This window comes from Buteo buteo, chromosome 5 (genome assembly GCF_964188355.1).
Source record: "Buteo buteo chromosome 5, bButBut1.hap1.1, whole genome shotgun sequence".
Lineage (NCBI taxonomy): Eukaryota > Metazoa > Chordata > Aves > Accipitriformes > Accipitridae > Buteo > Buteo buteo.
In genome coordinates, this window is record NC_134175.1 from 1,998,250 (window position 1) to 2,021,434 (window position 23,185).

General features: G+C 41.8%; 1 long non-coding RNA gene across 1 annotated transcript in view; it reads right to left on the bottom strand.

Annotated features, from left to right (window-relative positions):
* The window catches only part of LOC142030817 (uncharacterized), a 126,117-nt gene that overhangs the window by 44,384 nt on the left and 58,548 nt on the right, over nt 1-23,185 (bottom strand). The window lies entirely within an intron of this gene.

A 23,185-nucleotide genomic window follows, 5' to 3' on the forward strand; every position in this document is an offset into this window, starting at 1 on the left:
GAGAGAACATTTTCATAAAACAAAACAAAACAAAAAAATCTCTTTGGGAATCCCTGTTGGTGCGATGTTTTTGATTAGTGCTAATGTTTTTCTGGCCGGCTGTGAAAATGCATTTAACTATAATTGACTAGGCATTGTAATTCCAAAGCTTTATGAAACAAAAATCCACAGAGTGACAATCTGATACAGAAATCTGGCAAAAGATGATGTATCTTGCCCCTCAGAGACAAGTTTAATGGAATAAAAATATTGATCTAATATAGAAAGATTGGATATACATTTTCCTATAGCTTTAGGTATTATCAAGGGGGTAAGGGAGAAAATTCTTAACATGGAAACCTATTCATATTTGGAATAGTTTCCTCTTAAAGGAAATGGTGTAATTGTAATTTCAGCGCTCACTGCACTGAAAACCAGACAAAGCACTGAAGACTATACCACAGAGAGGAACTTTGCACGGGCTGACAACACGAGCCCATCTTCCCCAATTCTAATTTCTATGATTCCATTATTTCCTTTTTCACTGAAACTGGAAGCAGGGGAGAGAGAGGCAGGAGGAGAAAAGCAACTGAATTTCCTCACTAGGATCACAATTACACTAGTGCTGTATTCAGCCAGTCAGAGATGGACTAAAATACTGTTTGCCGTTTCCTGAAGAGCTCCTTTTTACGGTAGGCACGAGGAAACCATGTGTTTTCTCTACTCAACCTCAGAACTGGAAAATGCAAGCCTGGTTGGTTCTCATACTGTACATTTCAGAGAGTACTTTTAAATACTGCTCTAAATCGGATCTTCTTGTGGGAAAAACAAATCTGTCAAGAGAACAGACTTTTTAATTTGTGAAACAAGGAGCTCAGCTGTACGGTAGTAACAATGACACCGTCAATTTGGTTCTAATAGTTGATACTAAACTGAAAGGGGATCACAGACATGGAACATAGCACTGACTAGATGGCACCAGGCAACTGTCCACTGGCCTCCCTTCTGCTTCATTTTAACCACAGCAAAAATTGTGGATGATTTCTTCCTCTTTAGGTTTTGAAAGGGAAAGAAAAAAAAAAAAAAAAAAGACCGAAAAAAAAGAACAACCCAAAAGAACACTGCGGATAAAGAAAAAAATCGCAGCATCGAATCAATTAATGCAAGTTCTTCCTAACTTCCATGCAAGCTTTGCCTTCAATTAGCATGATCTCACTGAACCCTCTTGTGTAGGCCTGGAGCAAAAGCAATGGAAACTTTCTCCCTTCTTGTTTTAATCTTTCACCAAGTCCTGACTTTCGCCTCCAGCCCGTCTAATTGAAACTAATCTTCGCGGGCGAGGCCTGTCTCTTTCCCTTAATCCCTCTCTAAGGAAGCTCACATGGTCCCAATTACAGCCACACCGGCCCCTTTTATTCCCCTCCTCGTCTCCTTCTGCCAGTTTCATTTTTTGAAAGTTTGCATTATTAACTCCATGCTTGCGAGTTCCTGTCTGTCACGGGGGCCTAGAGATGTTATCACTGGTTGCCGATGTATAAGGTTACCATGAAAGCATTTTATGGATTACATTTTGCAAAAAGGCGATAGAGGGCATGATAGCTAGCACAGTGGCGAGCTTTATAGGAGTTTATATCTGCAATAAATGAGAGGCCAAGGAAGTGTTTATCTTGGACTTAAGTGTATACCTGCTTAGTTATCTGGAGGCAGAGACAATAACAGCTAAGAAGGGATCGCTAACATTTACTACAAGGGTTTCACAGAGATGCTTATGAGATGGGCTGCTACCCTGGGAGGAAAGCAGGCCACAGAGACACAACCAAGGAGCCCAGCTGAAGAATGTGTTTAACATTACAGAGTTAATGAGGTTATATGAAGGCAAAGATAGCACTCGCTGGTTCCCAAGCTGGCTTCTAATCCCAAGTCAAAGCCTAGCCCACTAATACTGAAGCTCAAACAATTTATGAAAAATAGACAATTTTCTTGCTCTTCCCTTTTTTTTTTTAATACTTCCTTCTCATAACTTGCCGAGTCCCGGGCAATAGCTTCTGTGTTCCTCCAGTGCCATGATTTATTGCTTGCTTATACAGTTTCTGGTTCAAAGCTAGGTGCATAAATCAATCACCATGGTTGCTCCCTGAATACATTCATTTGAACTTCTCCATTGTAGCTCTGAGAAAGGCTGCTCAGCACCACCACAGTGACCTCCCTCCTCTCCATCCCCAAAATTCACTCTGGATTTCTTTGAGCACTAGTACACACATCCCAGAATGACCCTCCCAACTTCATTTTCCTTTTTAAGCAGGACAGCAGTCATACACGAGAAGATAGTCTTCCTCCATTGCACTGGCAGCGCAGACTGCATCAGTACTGAGCGAGCTAACGACAGGCAAATGAAGGGAAGACAGGTGCGATTGCATTAAACAGTAGCTATGGTCTTAGTAATCACCAGTGGTTCTACGATTTAGGCTATAAGCAACCAAAACCACCAATTGCTGCCAGTAACCAGAAGGTGAAGCAGATATTCACGTCACCAAAATATAGCTCAACTCCAGAACCACAAACCTGCCCAATTCTTATTCAAGGTGGATAGCAGTTGAAGTCTCACCTTTTTGTAGTGGAAGAAAGCAGCACTGCAACGATCTAGGATATTCAGTTGCCTAAATAAAGTAGTATTTCCTCATACTGTTTCCTTTCTCTTTGGAGAGGAAGGAAAAGTGAGGGGAAGAATCACACGTGGCAGATGTGAATGACACCTCTTCAAGGGGAGGTTATACCACAGCTTTAGGTACCCAGCTCAGCTGTTTTAGCCCATACATCCCCCTGGGATTCTTCTACAGTTTGTAGAAAAGAAAGGCTCCTTTTCCTTGTTCTCAGCCATCCGAGTTAGGGTACTTAAATTACAAAACACTTTATATGGTCCCGGAAAGGGTGAATGCTGCAAGAGTTCTGGATTTTAGCTCTACAAATGAGATTTATTTTTTTTCTTCAAGAAAATCTCAAAACACGGAAAACACTGATCCGACTAAATGTGCTAAAAAACTAGAGATCTGGAAATTCCTGAAGTAAACACTTGAAAAAACCTTATCACTTCTGTCAATCAAAATGTCTTTTCTATATTGCAAAGCATTTCATTTTTGAACATTTTGAACACTTTTTAAAGTATCTTTACTTCAGTTCACTAAAGTTTGAAAGCAAAAAGTCATTTAAACCAGAAAGATGACAACTGCATTTTTTAAAATGTCAAAATAACATATTTTGACAAACTAAAAGCATTTTTCCAAAACACAATCCAAGTCAAGAATTTGTCAGAAACCTTTCCCACAAGGAAAACTGGCATTTTTAGGAAGAAATAATAACTTGCACATCTGGATAATGAATTTTTGGCCAACATTAACTCATGAACTGTGGTCTAGTTAGCAGCAGTTCCACCTGTAGAACTGTAGCAGACTCATAGTTAGATCCTCAAGGAATCAGCCACAGAGTAGACACTACAGCTATTTCAGTTACTCTTGCGTGAAGTCTGCTCACACTTTGGCTTTAAGTGCTCCTAATCTTTATAATGGAAATACAGTCTGTGCTTTTCTCCAGTGTTCTTTTCAGTATGGAAATCTTCATGACTCATTTGTCATTATTTCAGTGTCTTTCATAAGACACTTTTAATAAATGCCTGAAAATCTCACCCTTCATTAACAAAAGTGTTTCTGCCTTCTACAGTTGAGAATCAAGCTTGAAAATCCCTCCCCCTCCAAGTTTAGAATGATTAGTTGATAAAATAATGAAATCATCAAGCTTGTTTTAAGTCTGGCTGCTAGACACAATGAGGTAGAGTAGCCTGGTACAGTATTTTTAAAGTTTGCACTACTAATACAGATTTTATAAAAAGAAAATTCATTGATACACACTTAGGTAGGTATGCATACATGTGATCCTTGCTGCCTCTTTTCTTTCTCCTGGAAGATTATATTGTCTTTGAATACATTTACGCCCACCTCCTTTTTGGCCTAGAAAGCACAGTCAGCAAGAAACTTCACATTGCAACTTCTGGTTTGCTGCTGAATTTTTCACATGTGAGCTGAGAAGTAAAAACTCATAGCACAACATCATACATTTTATGGCACAGCAAGAATAGGTCATTCTTTTCCCTTCCCTGTGATATTTATGAGGACTTAGAGAATGATTAACTGAGGGGGATGGTGGAAATGAATCCTTCTAAACAGTGAAGCTTTGGATTCTCCAACCAAACGAATGGCTTTTATTCCAGATTTATGATCTTCTCACAGCCTGGCTGTGATGAGTAATGACCTATCTTCACACTATTAAAAATTTATTATGACTATTTATCACCAAAGTAACATAACAAGATTTGAGGAGGTACAGAATAATGCTAGGAGACCAGCCAACATTGTCTTAGCTGTTAACTTGCCCAAATACCATATACCTAAAGTGGGACTAGCAAAGGAGGGTGTCTGCTTCTGAGCACATGCTCAGAGGGGAAAGTATTATGGGAGAGTGTGCGGCTGGGTAGGAGAAAGTCCAGAGTCCAAAGAGGTAAGCATACAAGAAGAATATCTGCAAGGGAAGGAGGGACAGAGAATATAATTGTGTGCACATACACATCTGTTTTTCTCTCTTTTTTCCAGGCTTAATGATGGGGAGGGACATAGATCTACAAGATGATATCTAAGTATGTAGGCTAACGAGGCTATTTCCAATGGAGAATGAAGCCCTTTAATGGCTGAGCAAATGAGACGCTAGGGATGTTGCCCACAGCAGAAAGAACTTTTAGAAAACAGAAACAGTGACACTGAGTGAATAGTGAGTATCTGGATCTGAGGGATGCTCTGCGAGGATGTCCTAGGAGCCATACAACGTTCTGCATACCACTAACTTTGAATTCTCCAGTTTCAGTTGTAAAACTGCCAGAATTACAGCTACCTTTGAGACTTTTCAGGTTGGTAATGTAGCTTGAGCCCAGCACAAAAGATAAAAATCCACAGAATCTCTGCCCCTTTGCTAGCTTTGAACTAAGCACCTCAGTGCCAGCTACCAGGAAGTCTCATAGAGGAGTTTCCAAATTTGCTCCATGATATGAGCTAACTGGTGAAAATATCGCTCCTGAAAGAAACATAGTCCAGCAGAGCAAGTCATCTACTTACAAGAGACTACAGCCCCTCCTGTTAGATGAGTTTTCCTCTTTGCAGTGGCTTACATTCTGATGGCAGCTCTACCCGTGGAATCAGGAGCAATAACGGATTGCCTCCAGAGTCTTGGCATGTAAGTGAGATCAGGCCATTCCACTTTTGAAGCAGGCTGTCAGTAAATGTCATATTTTATTTTGCTTCCGAAAGACAAATATGGCAACACACACTTTGTTAGCAGGCCAAAAGAATTATAACTGTATTTGCTGAAAGCAATGTTGATTTGGATTTAGCCTAACACTGCTTGTAAAACTGAATTACATTGAATTCATTCTAAACAGCTGTGACGTTAGGATCTTTACACACACACGCACACTCTCTCCCTGCTGGCTATAGTAAAACTGCAATTGATGCTCAGGGAAAAGGCATCTCCTCTCAAAAGCACAGGAAGCCTCTATCCACTCTATCCAGGCCTCAGGAGCCAGTGAAGTAAGTGAGAAGAGAAAATTCATAGGAGATCTGGCTTCCAGATAGCTGTAGGTGATCCAATACCAGGTCAATCCCAGAGACATGGAGCAGAACCTACATGGGTCCCTGGAATCTCATTCAGTCTCTGGCCAACAGACCCCAGAACCAAAACATAACATTGAGTTTCATAACGCTTCCATTCCCCTGACACAAGAACTTAGCACTAATGGCCCACAGGCTTAGAGCACCATACATTCTAGGCAATAAGCCTGCCTGAGTGTGCAAAGCCTGAAGACAGCAGGCACCACTGAAGCAAATACAGTAGTTGTAATTCAAAGAGGAAATCAGCAGGGCCAGGCTAGACTAAAACATCTGACACCACTCGCCGAAGGCTTATACATTTTTTCCAAGTAAGCGTGACAGCAGAATTGCAAGAAGCAGATTCAAAGTGTTTGCATGATGCAAGACAATGCAAAAATGTTTGCCTTGCACCCTTCTGCATTGCTATTGCAGTGCACCACGGACAAAATGTTACAGACAATTCTGGATTTACTTATTGGCAGGGAACTTACTCCCGACCCATCTCTTGCATGGATGCTCAGGTGTTTCTAATAACACAAAAGACCTTATGTATAATTAAGGACTAACAAAATAGACAGCCGCAGAACAGGAAAAGATGTATGCATGCCTATGCCTGTCCTCCAGAAAGTAAAGACCTCATAGTGCTCATCACTTTCTGCTATAAATATCAATGTCACTGTTTTATCCTGTTTTCTTCAGTGAAAATATAGGGCAATGTGTGTACATACCTATCGAAACACTTCCACAATCATAACACTATTTCATACATTTTCTTTCCTAGAAAAAAAAATTACAAACACCTGAAAGATGTTATTGCTGCTCCCTAAACAGAAAGCCCTCAAATTCCAAGGAGATGATCAGATAAGCCTCGAGAACAGAATAGAGCAGAGCAGTGTCCTACCTACTCCTAATTCTACCAACTGATGTCCAAGATTGCTGTACTATGACACCAGTGACAGAAACCGCCCGACCTGTTCTGCTGTACCTGGGTTTTCTAATGATGTGCAGAGACTGGACAACCAGCAGAAAAGGAATGGGAGGCTTCCTCGAGCAAAGGGGAAGGCCGATCCCTTCCTCATTGGCAGAACGGCTATATGAAACAGACCCTTGTCTTCTCTAGTACTCCAGGTTATGATGTTTACTTCCTCTCTCCATAGAGAGTTCTGTCACAGAGGCAAGGATGGCTTATGATTTAAGGGCTCAGTTCAAAGACTGTTGATAGCTCATGACATTCCGATGGAGTTTAGATCAGGTCTAACATCTCCGAGTCTGTGGTTCCTCTTTTTCCACGATGTATTTTTGTTCCATAATCCAAAGAGTTCCAGGAAACTTCTCAGGGTCAAGCCCCAGTCTGAGCCAGAGTCTACTTTCAGGCTAGGATCCCAAGTCTGCCAGCTTTGGGCTTCCTTGGTCAGCGTCTCAGCTGTTCTCATTACACTGCTGTGTTGACCTCTGATACCTTTCTCTTTTTCTTCAGCAAAACAGGCCTAGTTACTAGGCAGAGCCTGGTTGTGGCAGCTAGTTCTATTTTAACCACGTAGGTGGATGAGAGGGGTCACTAATAAAACAATGATGGTTTCTGTGTTCCCAGAACACAATCTCAAACCCAATATACTAATGCCAGGCTCCAAGTTCCCAAACCCCATCTGTAGCAATCATTAAATAAACTCTTAACGGTGTCTTCTGTAGCTTTTAATAGACTAGAGTACTTATACTGTCAGCTTTTACTGGGCAAGATGTAATTTTCCAATAAACACGACCTCTTCCAAAAAGCAGCACTTTCTGAACTTTTTCCAGAATCCAAAGGTTTTGGCTGCAGCTGCAGCAATGGGAATCAAATTATAAAAACAAAATCCCTCCTTTCACTCCATGCTTTCAAATGTTTTTCCAGGGCTGAAATGAGAGGCACACTCACTATTTGTTTCTGCTTCTGTTGGCTTTTAAAAGCACAAGAGGGTAAAGGAGCTGGATGGCTGTAACTTTCACAGCTTGCTTATGTACACAGTGCCATAACCTTTGCGTCTTGCTGTGAGCAGCTGCACTGCAATTGTATTAGTCTGACTGACTGTAAACTGTGTGGTAATATGTAAAACATATTGTGAGTGATGATGACTAATTGGAGAACATCTTGCAGGACGCTCTAAACGTGTGTAAAATGTCATCCAGCTGTAAGCTGCATTCTGTCCCGATTGGCTCTGTATTACTTAACACGGCTTCAGAGCTCACCAGCAACTTTACAGATGAATGGCATAAGAAGAAGTACCCCTTGTTTCAACCTCCTCCACCTTTAGTAACTGATAATTGATCAATGAAACTTAGGTATCAAGTTCTGGTTTCCTAGTAGTCATTTAGACCACCCTGGCTAGAGGAGCCTGTTTGTCAGTGGGGAACTTGGATACATCAGCTGCCCTCTCAAAAAAAAAAACCCCAAACCACCAAACAAAAAACCCACAAAAACCAACACAAAAACACCACCAAAAAAATCCTAGAAAACCCCAACCCATCATGTTCTAAAATCTTCTCCCTGTTTCTAGTGCTTTCACAGAGGGACTGACCTCTACTAGCAAATTGTCATACCCCTGGCATTAGCATTACTGCAAATGCCAGAGATAGAGGGTAATAGTATCTGATTCAAAAAACCAGCAGATGCTACATTCAAAAGAGAGGTGTTACCTATTGGAAGGAGTGTGTTAGCTGCCTATTACAGGAACCAAGACTTGCACTGGGTGAAATACTAGGTTTGCCCAGTTGTCAGACCATCGGCCAGTCATCCTCGTCTACCTAAAACATTCGCTTCCAGCTCACGTGGCAGCAAGGTATTCCCCATCTCAGAAAGCAATTAGGTGTTTATCTGAAAGAGCCTTTCTCTGTAGGTGATAAAGCCAAATAAATTTTGCAGGGGATTTCAAATGAAACCTCTAAAATTTCTTTAAAATTACACATCTCGTGCATAAAGGACTAAGTGATATGTATCTTTTAATGGACATCGGAAGTGGATCAGGTCTTTTCTTAAATACCATTATGCAACATACTTTGGAAGCAAAGCAGGTCTTACACTTACGAATAAGAGATTAACTAGACTGACCCGGAACAACTATGTGAGCTTCAATAAGAAGTATGCTTTATTAAAGCATAGCTGCCCTGTTGTGCCAATATTCCTTGCCTACGGGATATATGAACAGCAATTGCCATGCAACAAATCCATGACTGGAGTACATAGTAGATAAAGTGTAACAGATTATGATCATTAAAGTGTTACAGCTTTTGTCCAGAGAAGCCCCTAAAGCTGAAGTCATGTAGGATTCCACAGGAAACGGAAAGTCCTCGTTAAACCAGAGCAATTCGTGTGTAAAGGAGACTCCTCAGGACCGTACAGTAATGCCTCCAGACAGTTACACTGCAGATGCCCTATGCCTTCACAGCATAACATGCACTTAAAAACCTTCAGCAACAGATCCCCAACAATGTCTCCCATTGTTCACTTTAGCTCACACTGGACCAAAACAATAGGTTGGTTGTAGTCCCAATAAGCTGGAACATATCTGCTATCTGGTGTGCAGGCAACAGGGAGGTTAGCTAAGGGTAAAAATAATTCTGTCCTCCTTGGTGCTGAAAACCCTTTCATTTGTACTGATATTCAAGGCCCTAATTTAAACAGGGTCCATCTCTTTCTGAACACATCTGACTGGCAGTGCAGGATAGAATTTCAGCTGTATGGTCTAGCTTGTCCATTATGCATTTAAACACTGTCAAGACAATGCTAATAAACCTTAGCATGACCACCGCTCCCTAGGGATCAGAACTAGCTCCTCTGAAAGCCACTGCGTTTTTGGAGATGACCAATAATTAGCAGTGGAGTTTGGTTTCTTGGACCAGACCACGGGCACAGGCAGGACCCAAGGGAGCCTTTGCGAGAGCTTCATAGGTTGCTGGCTCACCCCTGTGCACGCACAGTGTGCCTCAGGTGGAGCACACAGACACTGAACACAGCAGCCTGCCAGTGACCTGGTATTCACCTCCACCACTGGTGCTTTAACAGAGCGGTTTTGTTCCTCCCCGTAGTGGAGGACGTCCAAACAGCAAATGTTCAGTGAGGGCAGGAAGAGCGTTTGAAGCAAATTCTTGCAGAAATAAATGTGAATTTACTTAACTTACCATGTCTCCTGCTTTTCCCCTCAGCCCCCCTTTTCCTTCCTACTGCTGTTCCTCAATAGCATCCCTCTACTTTCCAAGTCATCCTTCACACTCACCACTGTGTACCTCTCTCCCTTTTGCCACCCACTGCCTGTTTCTTTATTTTCTTTTTCTGATTTCTTTCCCCTCCCTCCATCTCAGCACAGACTTCTTTCTAGGTGAGAATATTTTACTCAGTGATTCTATTACAAAAACATTGTAAAAGAACTAACTCTTACTGCTTTTAGCTCTTCAGAACACACTCACTTAAACCAGTCAAGCAAAAAGGCTGGGACACCCCCAGAATCAAACCTGCACGGAAATATTTGTTTCCTGTGTTCTTTCCTCTAAGTGGATCTGAGGTTTTATGGCTTTGTCAGCCACACAGATTTTGTCATGAGTTTCAGCATTTTGCATTCAGCGGGAGCTTTTGCATGTCTGTGTTTACATGCTAATTGAGTCTTCCTTTATAGCAAATTTCTACCTCTCATGTTATGGACCACAGCTTAACACTAGAAATACAAAGCTTCAAAATCCAAAATTTAAAACGATAACTTTCAACAATAATCTTGGGTTTTTAAGCCAACCTCATCACTTTGAGGCTAAGTCCATTTTTTCAGGCTCCTTGGTGGGTAATCATACTAATGTTTGATGCTCCAATACTACAGAATACCAAACTCTAAAAGCCAGATATCCACATTTCCTAGACACAGCGAAACATAATGGGTCAGTTCCTGCTCTAAAAGCTTACGATAGAAAGGTGAAAAGTCAGTCAGCAACCAACCAGGTGAAGGAAGTACTTTGGTCCTTGTGCTGAACACAGCTGAGGGCAGGAGCTTTCTGTGCTAAGGGCTGTACGGTCTCCAGGAAGAGCAAAGCACAAGATCTTGAATATCTCCTCTCTGGAGAAGTGCAGGGGGATACGGCATACAAGAAAGCTGGCAAAGTGCTTTTCTGTACTTCACAGAGTCCTGCATACAGCATCCACACTCACATATACACAGAGATACAGCCCAGGTGGCAGTCAGGCTAAAAAGACAGTTAACAACCATGCTGCTCTTTTTTGGAACGATCTGAGCCTCTTCACTCATTCATCCTCCACCCTGCCATGATTTAAACACATACACCTAATAAGAGCCCTCCCTTCATAATGGTTTCACCTTCTCCTTCATCTTGCCAGTCTAAATTTCCCTACTAGAATGGGCTCAGAAGAAACATTTTCTAAAACAGAAGTGATCCCAGCAGCCAAATGAAGAGGATATATTATTCCTTGCTTGCAACCTGCCAACACAACTCCCAGCACTGAAATTTGCTCTGTGGTAGCAACTAACACCAGGTGCCTTTGCTATCCACTGAGTGCCTGGGAAGAGTTAAATACTCTCCTGTTCAAGCTCACAGAGCTCCTTTGCAGGGCAGCTATGTTCAGAATAATATGCAGGTTGCCATTAAGTATGTTATATTAATACTTGGTATTAAATTTTAATATAGTGATTATAGAGGAGAAAAATTGTATTTCAGATTAGGAAGGTATTAAAGAGTTTGGAAAAAAAAAATCTTTATTTTGAAAGAAGCATTTATCAGGTAGTTCATAGGACATTGTTTATTCTTCATAGCACTTTGGCAGATGTTCGGAATGGGGGAAGCTTCCCCATTATTAAGAATAGGAGATTCAGCAACATCTTCTCTTCACTTTTGTTCATCTCAACAATACGGACTGGAAGTATGCTTCCTAACCTAAAAAGGCACCTAATTCAAAGGGCCTAGTCCTCCATTCCTCCCAATATATTAACTATCAGTAAAGAACAGTGAGTCTATTGACTCGGGATTCTCTTTAACTAAACCCATCAATTCAGATACTGATGAAAAATAAACAAAAAAAAATATCCCAACAACCTTCTTTTGGCAAATCTTTTGAAAGACCAACACAAGCCAGGGTTCAACTGGATCCTAGAGTCACAGCTCGCTTGCCTCCATGGGGATTTTTGTGGTGTCCAGTTCTCCTCCATGCTACCTGGAAGGCTTCATGTTTTCCAAAGGGAGGAGGAAAATGGTTGCACTGGGACAGCATTGGAACCATTGATCCCAGAGGCCCAGATTCTCCAGCAGCAGAAGGAAACAAAGAAGCTAGTGTTTTCTGGGAATGAGATGGAAGAAAAATAATTTTGGCTGAACCAGCACTTTCTAGTGAAAATGCTTTTTGTCAGAAAATTCCCAACTAAGTCTACTGATGGAAAAAATATAAATACCTTGTCCTATTGCTCTGAGTCACCCTGACTGCCCTGTCCTGACCCAAGACACAGCTGATCAAGGAGTATTACAGGGAAGTCCTTTCCCTTGAATGCCTCATGGCATCATCAGCAGAACAGTTTGTAAGCAGCAGCTCTTTTCAAGTAAAGCTAGCTACAAAAACATTTCTTAGAAATATTTCAGTAGAAGCAGAAGGGAAGATTCCAACTGTCTTTTGAAATTACTTCTTTAGTTTTGTATTACACAACGTGAAGAAATAAAGATGAAACTGCAATGAAACAGTTTTTTAGTGTAACAGGATCACAGAAGTATAGATATCTATAGATGGGAGTCAAAACAGTTTTTGTTTCATGGAAAGTTTTCACTGCCTTTTTCTTTACCCTATTTTCAAACAGAAAAGACTGAGCACTTCCTGAAGTGACAAGTCCAAGCCCTGCTCTGGCTTCCTTATATACACAGGCATTTACAAAAGGCAGAAAATAATGTTCAGTGTTAATTGCCAATAGCTGCCTTGCTGCCTTAACTTCTTGTTTCCTTCAGGTGCACCTTGAAGACATATCAAACAAACACAGAGCCAGCAGAGAGCCTGAATAAGCTAGTGTCTCTGGACTTTCATTAGCAGAAAAGCCACAGTTAATTTCCTACAGAAAAAAGGAAATTGAAGGGTTGGTTTTAATCTTGTCCCGGACTGAGTGAATCCAAGAGTTGGAGCAAATGGTATCCCCGTAAATCTAACAGCAGCCACAGTGAAACATTATCCTGTGCCTTTTTTAGGAAGTACTTAGTGTAAGAAGTAGCAGAAATGGTTAGTGGAAACAGACCCTTGCCTCAGTGCTGCAGCCATTCCTTGATGCTGTGACCCTACCAGATGTGTCCGTTTCAGAGGCAGCACCACGGCCAGATAAGGACCCTCATCATGGAATTAATCAGTTCCCATTTTCTTAACCCCTCATATGCCTGTGCAGGGGCACTGTGCAGTGTCTAAAGGTTTCTGGGGCCATTCAGGGCTGAGAAAGATGCAGTCAAACCTTACTTGCTCACTGCAGCCCTATTAAGAGACTTAGAAATCCAACAAACCCACGGGATGTTGGCAACTCTAAGGAGCCCTTGGAGCCTGGGCCCAGAAAGGTGCACCCATGAGCTTAAGGCCGGTGCTTGGAAGCGAAGGGCTTTGTAATGACAGCGAAAGGAAAGCCCACCGCCCTGGCCTGCACTTTTCACCAGAGCAATATATTTGCAAAGCACCTATTGGAGTTCAGAGTCCCAGGTCCCCACTATGACTGCGACTTCACACCCTCTCTCTGGGTACTTGTCCTTAGACATACTTTATCTCCCACACTACATCAAGAGTAATTCCTGGAGTAGCTCTACGTGCACCCCTCCAAGTTGAATTTCGTATCTGGCTTCTCTCAAACTCACATACAGTGATTTCTGGACTTTGGCAACAGGGTCCAGCATTGTCCTAGGCTCGTCAGTTCTCCACACAACCTGCTCACTTCCTACCTGTTCCTGCTGATCCTGGTAATCCCAGTTGCCTGAACAAGTCAGGAATCATTTGGCTCACAGATGAGCACTGATATCTGACTGCTGTCATCTGTGGAGGGAGAGGGGAAGTTTAAACCTGCAGGAAGAGTCAAGCTTACATGGTTAATGTGGTGGATGACTAAGCTGGAAAACAAAGGGATGCCCTTGAAGTGAAAGAGGGGAAGTCGAAATGAAAGCTTGGGAAGGGCCCTAGGAGAGAAGAAATGCACCTTTTGAGGAGTAAGAGGAAGTACCAGTATCTGAACTCACTAATAACTAGCAGGAAAACTACTGTGCTCTCCCTGCCCACCTGTGCCTGAGCAACATTATTTCAAGCTTCCTCATGTTGTGTTTTTTATTTAATTTTCCAGAGAACACACTCTTTTATCATCCAGAACCGTGAAAGTAAATTAAGAAGAAATGGTTTTCTTTCAATTAGACTCACAGTTGCTTTGAGTAACTGCCTATAATTCTATTTAATGAAAAAATAAAATCATTATTCCAGTTCTCCCTGTGCCCTGTGACAAGCACACAGACGGGCCCCATTAGCAAGCACTGTAGATTTACTTAATTAGAAAAATATTTTGTTTTCTCCAATTTTTAAAAAAGGAGAGAGGGAAAAAAAAAAAAAGAAGCAAAAAGAAACCTCCAGGCACAATATTAATCTAACCTGTTACCTGGTGCTTAATAACTTATAAACTAAAGGCATCTATCAATCTATAATTTAGTTTTCCCTTTGATCTGTTATAGCATTTGGTTCACGGTCTAGTCAGCAGGCTGGTGCTGTCCTATCCTTTCTGCTTCGCTTCTAAGCACGAGGTCCTACACCCCTGCCTAAGCATTAATGGTCTTCTGGAGACAAGACCCTGAGGTCGGTGGGGTGTAACAGAGCAGAGCTTATGCCTTGAGCTAGAGGAAACAACAGATCAACAGAAGGGAGCCAACTACCAAACCTGGATCCCAGCTCAACCCCATCGGCGTTGAATGAGGCCTGGCCTGTCTGCAGAAGCAAAGGCTGTTCAGCGCACGTGGCTCCAGCCGCTTGTTTCAGACACCACTGCCAGTGCAAGCAGGTTAGAGTCTGCGTTCAGACGGGTCCCACCGAAGGGCCAGTTCATCTCGGGGAAATCAATGAGACTCTTCTACCAATTCCTATCCGTTTCACCTCCAGCCCTAAATATCCCACCCTCTATCGCCTTCCTTTAACGGCACATAATGCTCTCATATCCCACTCTCGGCTAATGGACAGGAGACCTTAAGAACATCATCTGCAGTAAGTGACTGCCTTGGCGGTGAGTGTTTTCAGGATCCAGATTTAACAGTTCAGGAACAAATATCCTGCTCTTCAGTTCTTTTGTTAGCCTCAGCAGCATCTCCACAGCAGAAAAGCAGAATGTCAAGGGGGCAATTAAATAGCATTGACCAGAAACAATAGCCCCACTGTGCCAAGCACCGTGTACTCTTCATGCAATGACAGTACAAATGAGGACACTCTCTGGCAAGGAAGACTAAACACCACATTTCTGGTAATGACAGATCTCCTTCTGGAGCTTCTGCTGGACTGCTGGTAAAAGAAAGCAGAAAGTCCAGTGGAGATCCTTCAGCACGGCTGTGTGCTTGGCACTAGGGGTCAGAGTTTTCCTGGCATTTATGGGTTACTTGAAACAATGCACTTTCATTTCATCTGCATCTTGCTTTTTTATGATGATTATTATTCCGCCGTAGCATGAATGCCTCCAAGAAGAGGAAGTTTCAATTAGGATGCCGAAACCCTAAGCTGTAGTTTTATGGCTTTAAATTAACATATAGAGATTCGCTCCAGGTACCGTAACAAAATCAACATCCAGCCATGCTATCTGATTACATGAGCTGATAAAGAATTTATGGAACATAGCACAGGAAGCTCTCTCTTTACCGGCTGCCATTCCGCAGGGCAGTGCCCCTCACAAGGAAATGGTGGGAGCCAGTGGCAGAGGAGATAAAATGCACTAGGCTGGATCCTCAGCTGGCGTAAATCAGCCATGCTTCACTGACTGGGCCATTGCTTGAGCCATGCTGGGCTGTGGAACTGGCTGGAGTTAGCTCATGCAACAATTCATTCCCCTTTTGGCATTTGCTGTCTTTTCTTTGGTAAAATTACACACTAACCTGCAAGGACTGTAGTTTCTCAGCTGTACCCTTCTTCTGCCATCATCATCTCAGTTGGTAAACTACCTGAACAGATGTCTTTTGTGTGTGCATTTGTAAAGTATGTGACAATTCTTCTCAAGGTATCTGAGGAAAAGGGACAAATTGTCAGCATCTGATCTCATCTGTCTATTAAGAGACTGGGTAAATCAACAAACACTTAATGCAAGTTTCCCCTCTTTTCAGGTGAGCCCTGAACTATATGGACTACTTCTAGCAGTAAGCAGCTAGTTCTGGCTCCAAATGCACTCAGCTCTGGGCTTCTGTGGAATGAAAGAGGCAACAAGACTGTCAAAATGAGACATGGATTATCTTCCCAGTTCAACAGACAACTACTTCACAAGGCGAATAGTGTCTTTGGGCTGTTATTTGTTTGGGAACTGAGCGCCACAGCTTATTAAGGCATAGCCACAGTTGACTGTAGTTAGTGACAGAACTACCACTTGCTAAGCACAGCTCACTTTGGCTGGGTTCAAAGCTACACAAACAAACTTCCAGAACCAAAAAGACGGTTATACCATAGTCAGCAGCCAAACTGACTTGAATGGGATTGGAATACAGTGTTCAGCACAGACAGTGATTCGGGGCTGTGTTTCATTTTTGGAAGGTAGGACAGTTGCAGACACAAAACCCAAAGCTTTCTGGAGGGCATTCCTCAGAGATGTTCTGCATTATTATAAATCACACAGGCTCTTAAGAAAAATGTTTGGCTAAATTCCTAGTCCTAGTTTGAAAGGAAGCTGCTCCTGCAGTGTAAGATCTCACTCAACTATCATCCAGAGCCAGAGACATAACTCTCCTTAGCTCCACAGAGTTCACTGAATTTCTTCACCCTCTGGTATAGCAACTCAAAGCCTGCCTGAGCTGGGAACTTTCAGATTTTCACCCATCCTTACAAACTGTCTTGAATTAATAAGGGCCAGTGATGTGCCAGCAGATAATTTCAAAAGTCCAAAATCAAAATCTTTCTGTCTTAAAAAAAAAAAAAAAAAAAGAGAGAGAAAAATAGAAAAAAGAAAAGGTGTTTGAGCCCCTCACCATTAACTCCTCCATTCTCTCTATAACAGCCAGGATTTTGCAAGCAGCCACTTGGGACAAATTCTGTGCACTGAATTCACAACCCTCACAAGGTATCAGCTTCCTGCTTTTGTGTTAGCCCCATTTAATCACACAAAATAAAAATAAATAAAAAAAATTATAAAAAGATTTCCAAAGATGACAATTTCTATCCTTGCAAACAGTGCACTGGTACCCTCTGCTGGTAATGGTTTGTCATGGCAGAAGGATGGACATTGTATTACCAATAATGAGAGTTGCATTAAGGTTGTAACACCTTTTAAGTTTAATTTTATGCAAGTATGCATTTCTTTACACTTCATAACAATGAGCATCTTTATCATGATGGAGAGAATCCCTAGGCTCCTGTGGAATAAGGAAGCCATCCTGATTTTGGATCAAACCTGCGTGAAATGAGTTTTGTCAAATTCCAAATCTCCCAATCAAGCACCACGGATGTTCTGCAGCCACATCACAGAAAGCTGTCTGGTTTCAGACCTTAGGTCTACCCTGCTATCCTGGAGCAGGATCAACAATATCCAAACCATCCCTTACAGCTGTTTATTTAACCCATTCCTAAAATCTCTGGTGACAGACATTCCACAACCTCCGCGGACAATGCGTTCTCATGTTATGACAAAATTCCTATTGCCTTTCATCAAATGATTGATTCTTGATCAAATGAGAAGTGCTCTTGGCAGACTAATATGGAATAATTCCCAGACTGACATTTTATCCATTGTATAAGCAACAGGGTGAGCTTCATCTGGATAGCTTACCCATCGAGGATCTCAGTCCATGCATAGAAATCCAAACTCCACACAGATCAGTGCCCGTTTACACCACATGCCTACCATCAGACATACTAGGCAACACCAGCTATAAACCACAGTTTGCATTTCTCCTTCCTATTAAGATTTTCCTTCTTTTAATCATTATGTCCTTTGTAGTAATAATACCCAATTCCAGCTCTCCATTTAACTTTTGAATGTAATAAAAAAAGTCTTAAAAGAAAAAAACCACCTTCAAAATGCATGTGAGCTAGCTATTATTTATCGTAATGTATATTGGGGAATGGAAGTATGATAACCTGCAGAAAAAAAAAAATCTCAAATTGTACCTAAATTTTCCATTAAATCATCAGAAAGTTTCTGCCAAAAGCAGGGGCGGGGGGGAGCAGAAAAAGAGAAAAAGCAAATTCTTTTTTCTTACAGACTTCAGAACTGCTTAAGACATTCACAGTTAATGCTATTCAGGAAGACAAGCTCAGCCCTCAACTGTGAGCCTAGCCTGAAATGCAAAAGCCCTACCAGAAGTAACAGCACCATCGGCAAGCCTGAACATCTGCTCTTAAACACACACACGTGCGGTTAAAGCAGCACCCACAGCACTGTCCACTGAGCCCACAGCAGCGGCACCCACAGAGCCTAGGCTAGCCTTGGAACGGGGTATCCATCGCTGGCGTTCGAAATAGTGCCAACGCAGTATTGCTTGAAGCAGGAACCGACTGACACTGCAGGGACTACAAGTGGAATCAAATCAAATCAAATCACAGCAAAGAAGGCCTAGAAACAACAGGATTAAATGAGGATTGTTATCAAAACTAGCCTCGCGGCGTTTTGGTTGTTCGTGCTGGAATTTTGGCTTTCCTAGCGTCTTTTTAACATAACCATTTGCTACCAGACATGGAAGAGAAGGGCAGCTCCTCTCAGAACACTGACAGAGCCTTCTGCAGAAACAATGCCTGCTTGTAAAATGAAGCACGGACACCCGAAGCGTAAGTGTGCGCGCACGCGTGTGCGTGTGCACGCGTCTGTGTTTATCCACATTGCCCAAGTACAAGCATAGCGCTGCAGCAGGGAATAGCACTGAAAAAACACACTCATCTGACTTCATTAATCTAACTCTTGCTCATGTATCAAAGTGCAGCACGTTTTCTTGTAAAAATGATTAAGCTGCTAATTAAGCTGTTTATAACTTGTTTCCCTGGTTGCTAATGATAATTAACATGCAAATTAGCTGAGGGAAGAGAGGCACAGGGGTCCTCAGTTCATTACCAAGTTAATTACTGTTTGCATACTTAAACATAACAGTTATAAATGGTGGCATTTAATGTAATGGCCAAGATGATAATTATACCAACGACATTTTGAAAAGTCATTTCACTGTGTGCTATTTTTCTGGGTGATTAATGTTTCCATGGCTGGTTGATAAACTTAGTTCAAACCAATATGAGTTGGAAATAGTGTAACCAAAGAAGTTATCCCTTAACAACGTCTTCTTATCCCTGTTTGTTTGTGAACCAGGGAAGGTATGAGAGGAAGTAAAAGCAGTAACTTTCAATATTAACAGAGGAGGAATAAAGTGGGCTGGTTAACGCTGTCTGTTTAATTTGAGTTGGTAGCATATCTACTGAGATGTTGTAACACTTCCCCTTTTTATACCTCACAGTTTGTTGTTCTTCGTGTTACAGCAGTGCCAAGAGATCCCTTCTGAGATTCAGCCCATCGTACTCATCACGCCAAGCACTACCCTTGGCCTCAAAAGCTTATATCCTAAATAAACACGGCAAATAATATATCCCAAAAAAGAAATTTGTTAATGGCCATTTTGCACTGGGAAGAATAGAAACAGAGAGCATGATTATTTTTTTTTTGGACTGCCACTTGCTTGGCATATCGAGGACATTGTTCAGGCAAACCTGTTTCAATGACTTCCTCACTGGACACAAAGGTGCTGAGCTAGTTGAAAAATCAGCCTGGCTGGCTAACTATTAGGGTGCAAGAGATGTGAAGTCTAGTATGTTGAAATGTTTTGCTATTCAGAGGCTAGTCTCGCTCCCCGATTACACATGGTGCAACTGCTATTGATTTCAGCAGTCTCCACCTAGAAAATCTTGTATTTGCAAAGCTAGGCTGGGAAACGCTAGTGAAATAACTCAGAGCAGGAAATTTCGACTAGAAATTTCTACCCTTGAGCCTTTGTATCAGAGGATGTGGCACCAGAGGGGAAGACAGGTGTTGACTCATGAATGTCAGGGAAACACAGATGATACTTCATTAAGGGGTACACTTGGTATGCACGCTCTGGAAGTGGACCACTGGGCATGATCTAACTGCTTTAAGGGAATTTTTCCGTCTCAGATCTCAGATAATGCAATGTTTGGCTTGTCCTATTCAGTTAAGGCAACTGTTTTTCAATTGAACACAAGCTTATTAAAAGGTAATTACTGCTGAGGGTCATACACATCATACCTATGGGATTAGACAAGGAAAACAGAAACCTTGCAGAAGACTGAACCCCTCACAGGTATTCAAGCACCACATGCAGTTTCTGCAACTAGGAAAGGCCATTACTTTAAAGTTACTATTACTCCTTGGAAATACTCCATTCACATCATGTACCTTTTTGTTCAAAATCAAGCACACCTATCTGTCTGCTAAGCAGATCCACTTTACTACCTCATACAGAGAGCCGCTTCAGGACTCCCAGCACAAGGAGAACCAATTAAATTATGCAAGTGCACTGCTGCATCCCACAGTTATATCATAGACAATAACTGAGACAGCAAAGTATGTGTGTGGTGACCTCTGGGTGTTTTCTGCTGTTACTGCTTTAATCTCTAGAATATAAACAAAGGGATTATTTCTTTCTCTAATGGAGCGACATTTTTCTTGTAATCTTGCTCAAATGCATCTTAACCCTGCTTTTTGATAAAGAGCCCTGCAATCCTTTGCATTATCATTCTCATTGGGGTGAACATATATGAAAATAGTCCAGTGCATAGAGAGATCATTTTGCTTTCTGTGACCATATACCTTTATGCACTCAGAGAACACTAGGATGTTTCATGTATTAACATATTTATATTTAAGCCTGGCAAAGCCAAGTGAAAAGTTAAGATAGGCATTCCTCAAGGCCTTACTGAGAAACTTGAGCAAAGGGGTAAATTTTGTAATACTCAACCAGATCCAGAGTAATTGGGCCGGACTATAAAATGACAAGGCTAAAACTTCTTCTCTGACCTATGCCACCTTTCACCCACATGTTTCAGAGCTCTTTACAAACTCTGATTTAATCACCTTATAGTGTTCCTAGGATGTGTTATACTTCTGTGATTATTTGGCGTGCAGAAAAGTTTGACCAAATTGCAGTGTACCATATCGTAAAAAGAACAGCATATAAAAGGCTGACTGAGAACTTGAATGTCCTGAAAAGAAATGTTTCACATATGCTTTCCTACCAGTGTTAGGAAGTAGATCTCTCAGTAACAAAGCTTAGAGGTCTCCATTTGAAACCTGCTGTTCCAACCCAAAGGAATAGCAGCAGCTGCGGTCATGGGGATACAGTACCAGGGGTGCAAATTTCCTTCACGAGAGAAGAATATCCTGACTTAGTTTGACAACAGAGTTATCAGCAATCTAACTCTCCTGTCAGACTGCGGGTGCGCAACTAAATATGCCTAGGGATGAAATTTCATCATGTGGCTTAGCACATCACCAGAGCTTCTCGACTTCAGTGTTGTGGGCATTCGGTCACTAAGCCTGTATAATTCAGTATAGGCCACCTTCATTCCTTAGCCTGCGTGCTTACACCAGCCTAATGAGAGCAGAATTTGGTGTCTGCTCTCCAACCCAGGTACAGCTCAGCGTGGAGAATGTTAGTCAAATAAAGATTTTTTTTTTTAAGTTATTAATGCCCCACCCCATTATGCCCCTTTCTATCAAAGAAAGTTCATTCTCTTCTTTTAAGCCAATTTTTCTCTACCAAATGTACATATTACTGGTTTCTCACCCTCAGTCCTAGCTACACCTAGCATTTAAAAGCCCTGAAGGGAGGCACTTGTTACATGCAGGCACTGAGAGCCTTTAAAAGAAATAAGTGCAAGATTTCTCAGCCGTGTCTCTTTGAAAAGGGTTATTGCAGACGTGTCAGCGCATCTCCTGCTTTGCAAAGCCCTCCACTTGTTGTGCTGTGTTTACACCCTCTCCACCCACCTCCCTTTAAAAATTTATCAGTAATCAGAGACATCATGAGGAGCAATTGTAGTGTACTTAATATTTAATGAGTGTGTAGCATCCTTAATATTTCATGTTTAGATAAACATTTCCGCACTTCACCCACACACACATACACACACGTTTTTATGATCCTAGAAACAGGGCTTGCCATATCTACCCCACAGGACAAACAGCAAATTGTTTGGTGGCTTGAGAAAAACGTTAGGAGCCTTTAAGTTACATTGCTGATTCCGCCACTTATGACGACGGGTTTTCAAACTGCGCTCTATTCATACACCTCAGGTATCATACCAGGCCACAGTCCTTTCCGTCAGAAAAATACTCTCTTTTTCCATCAGCATTGAGCTCTTGCAGATGCTGTTCCTCTTATTCCTTTGAGGACTGAAGTTAGGAACCTAAATTAATCCAAGCTTAAATCTGATGCACAACTTAAAATTGGCTGTATTCATACCACCTGCTGTATAACTCTAAGTCAACAAAGTAATTTCTTCATGTTGCTGCTACCTTTCCGGCCAACCATAGAGGTTGTAACAACATCCCTTAAACCATCCGCATATAGCGGCGAGCACACTGGATTCTTAACTAAACTGGGACTCTTTATGCTAGAAATGATGAATGGAGAATACTGGCCTCCTCCACGTTCTTCGTATCTGCAAGGCAAAATGTGGCTGGAAGCAACTTCCACACCACTCAGTCATGCAGCAAAGTCAAATTATGGGTAATGATTTTTGCAGCCTGGACCACAATCCATTGAAGGCACCAGTCTCGTTTTTATTCCCACAAGCTGTGCTTGAACCTCAGTGGAGGGACAAAGAGGCACACGCGTTTGATCAACCCAGCTCCTTTTAATGTGATTTCTATTTCAGAACTGTTTCTTTTTATGCCCTCAAGTCTTTCTTCGTAATATCACCTGTGGCCTAATGTGACAGCAATGCTAAATTATATCTTGATGGCTAATTAGGGTAATTAAAGTGAAAATAATCAAATCAAAGTAATGGGCAAACTCTTAATAAAATGTCAAAAAATCTCTATTCATCATAGAGGGTTTTTTTTTTCCTCTTTTGAATGTCAGAGAACATGGGTAAGGAAAAAGCCGGACTTCAGAAATGGCCCTGGCTTAAAGGAACATCATCAGTCTAAACACTCCTAAAAACATAACGGATCTACCGCTAAAAACATTTTTATTAAGAAAAAAAAAAAGTAAGGTTAAGCTGCGCCACAGACAGGAGTTTGCTGCTTGTGGTAACTAATGCACTTTACCTCGCCCCACCGAGGTTCAAGGGACCTGCTTTACTTTTCCTCAGGTAACGC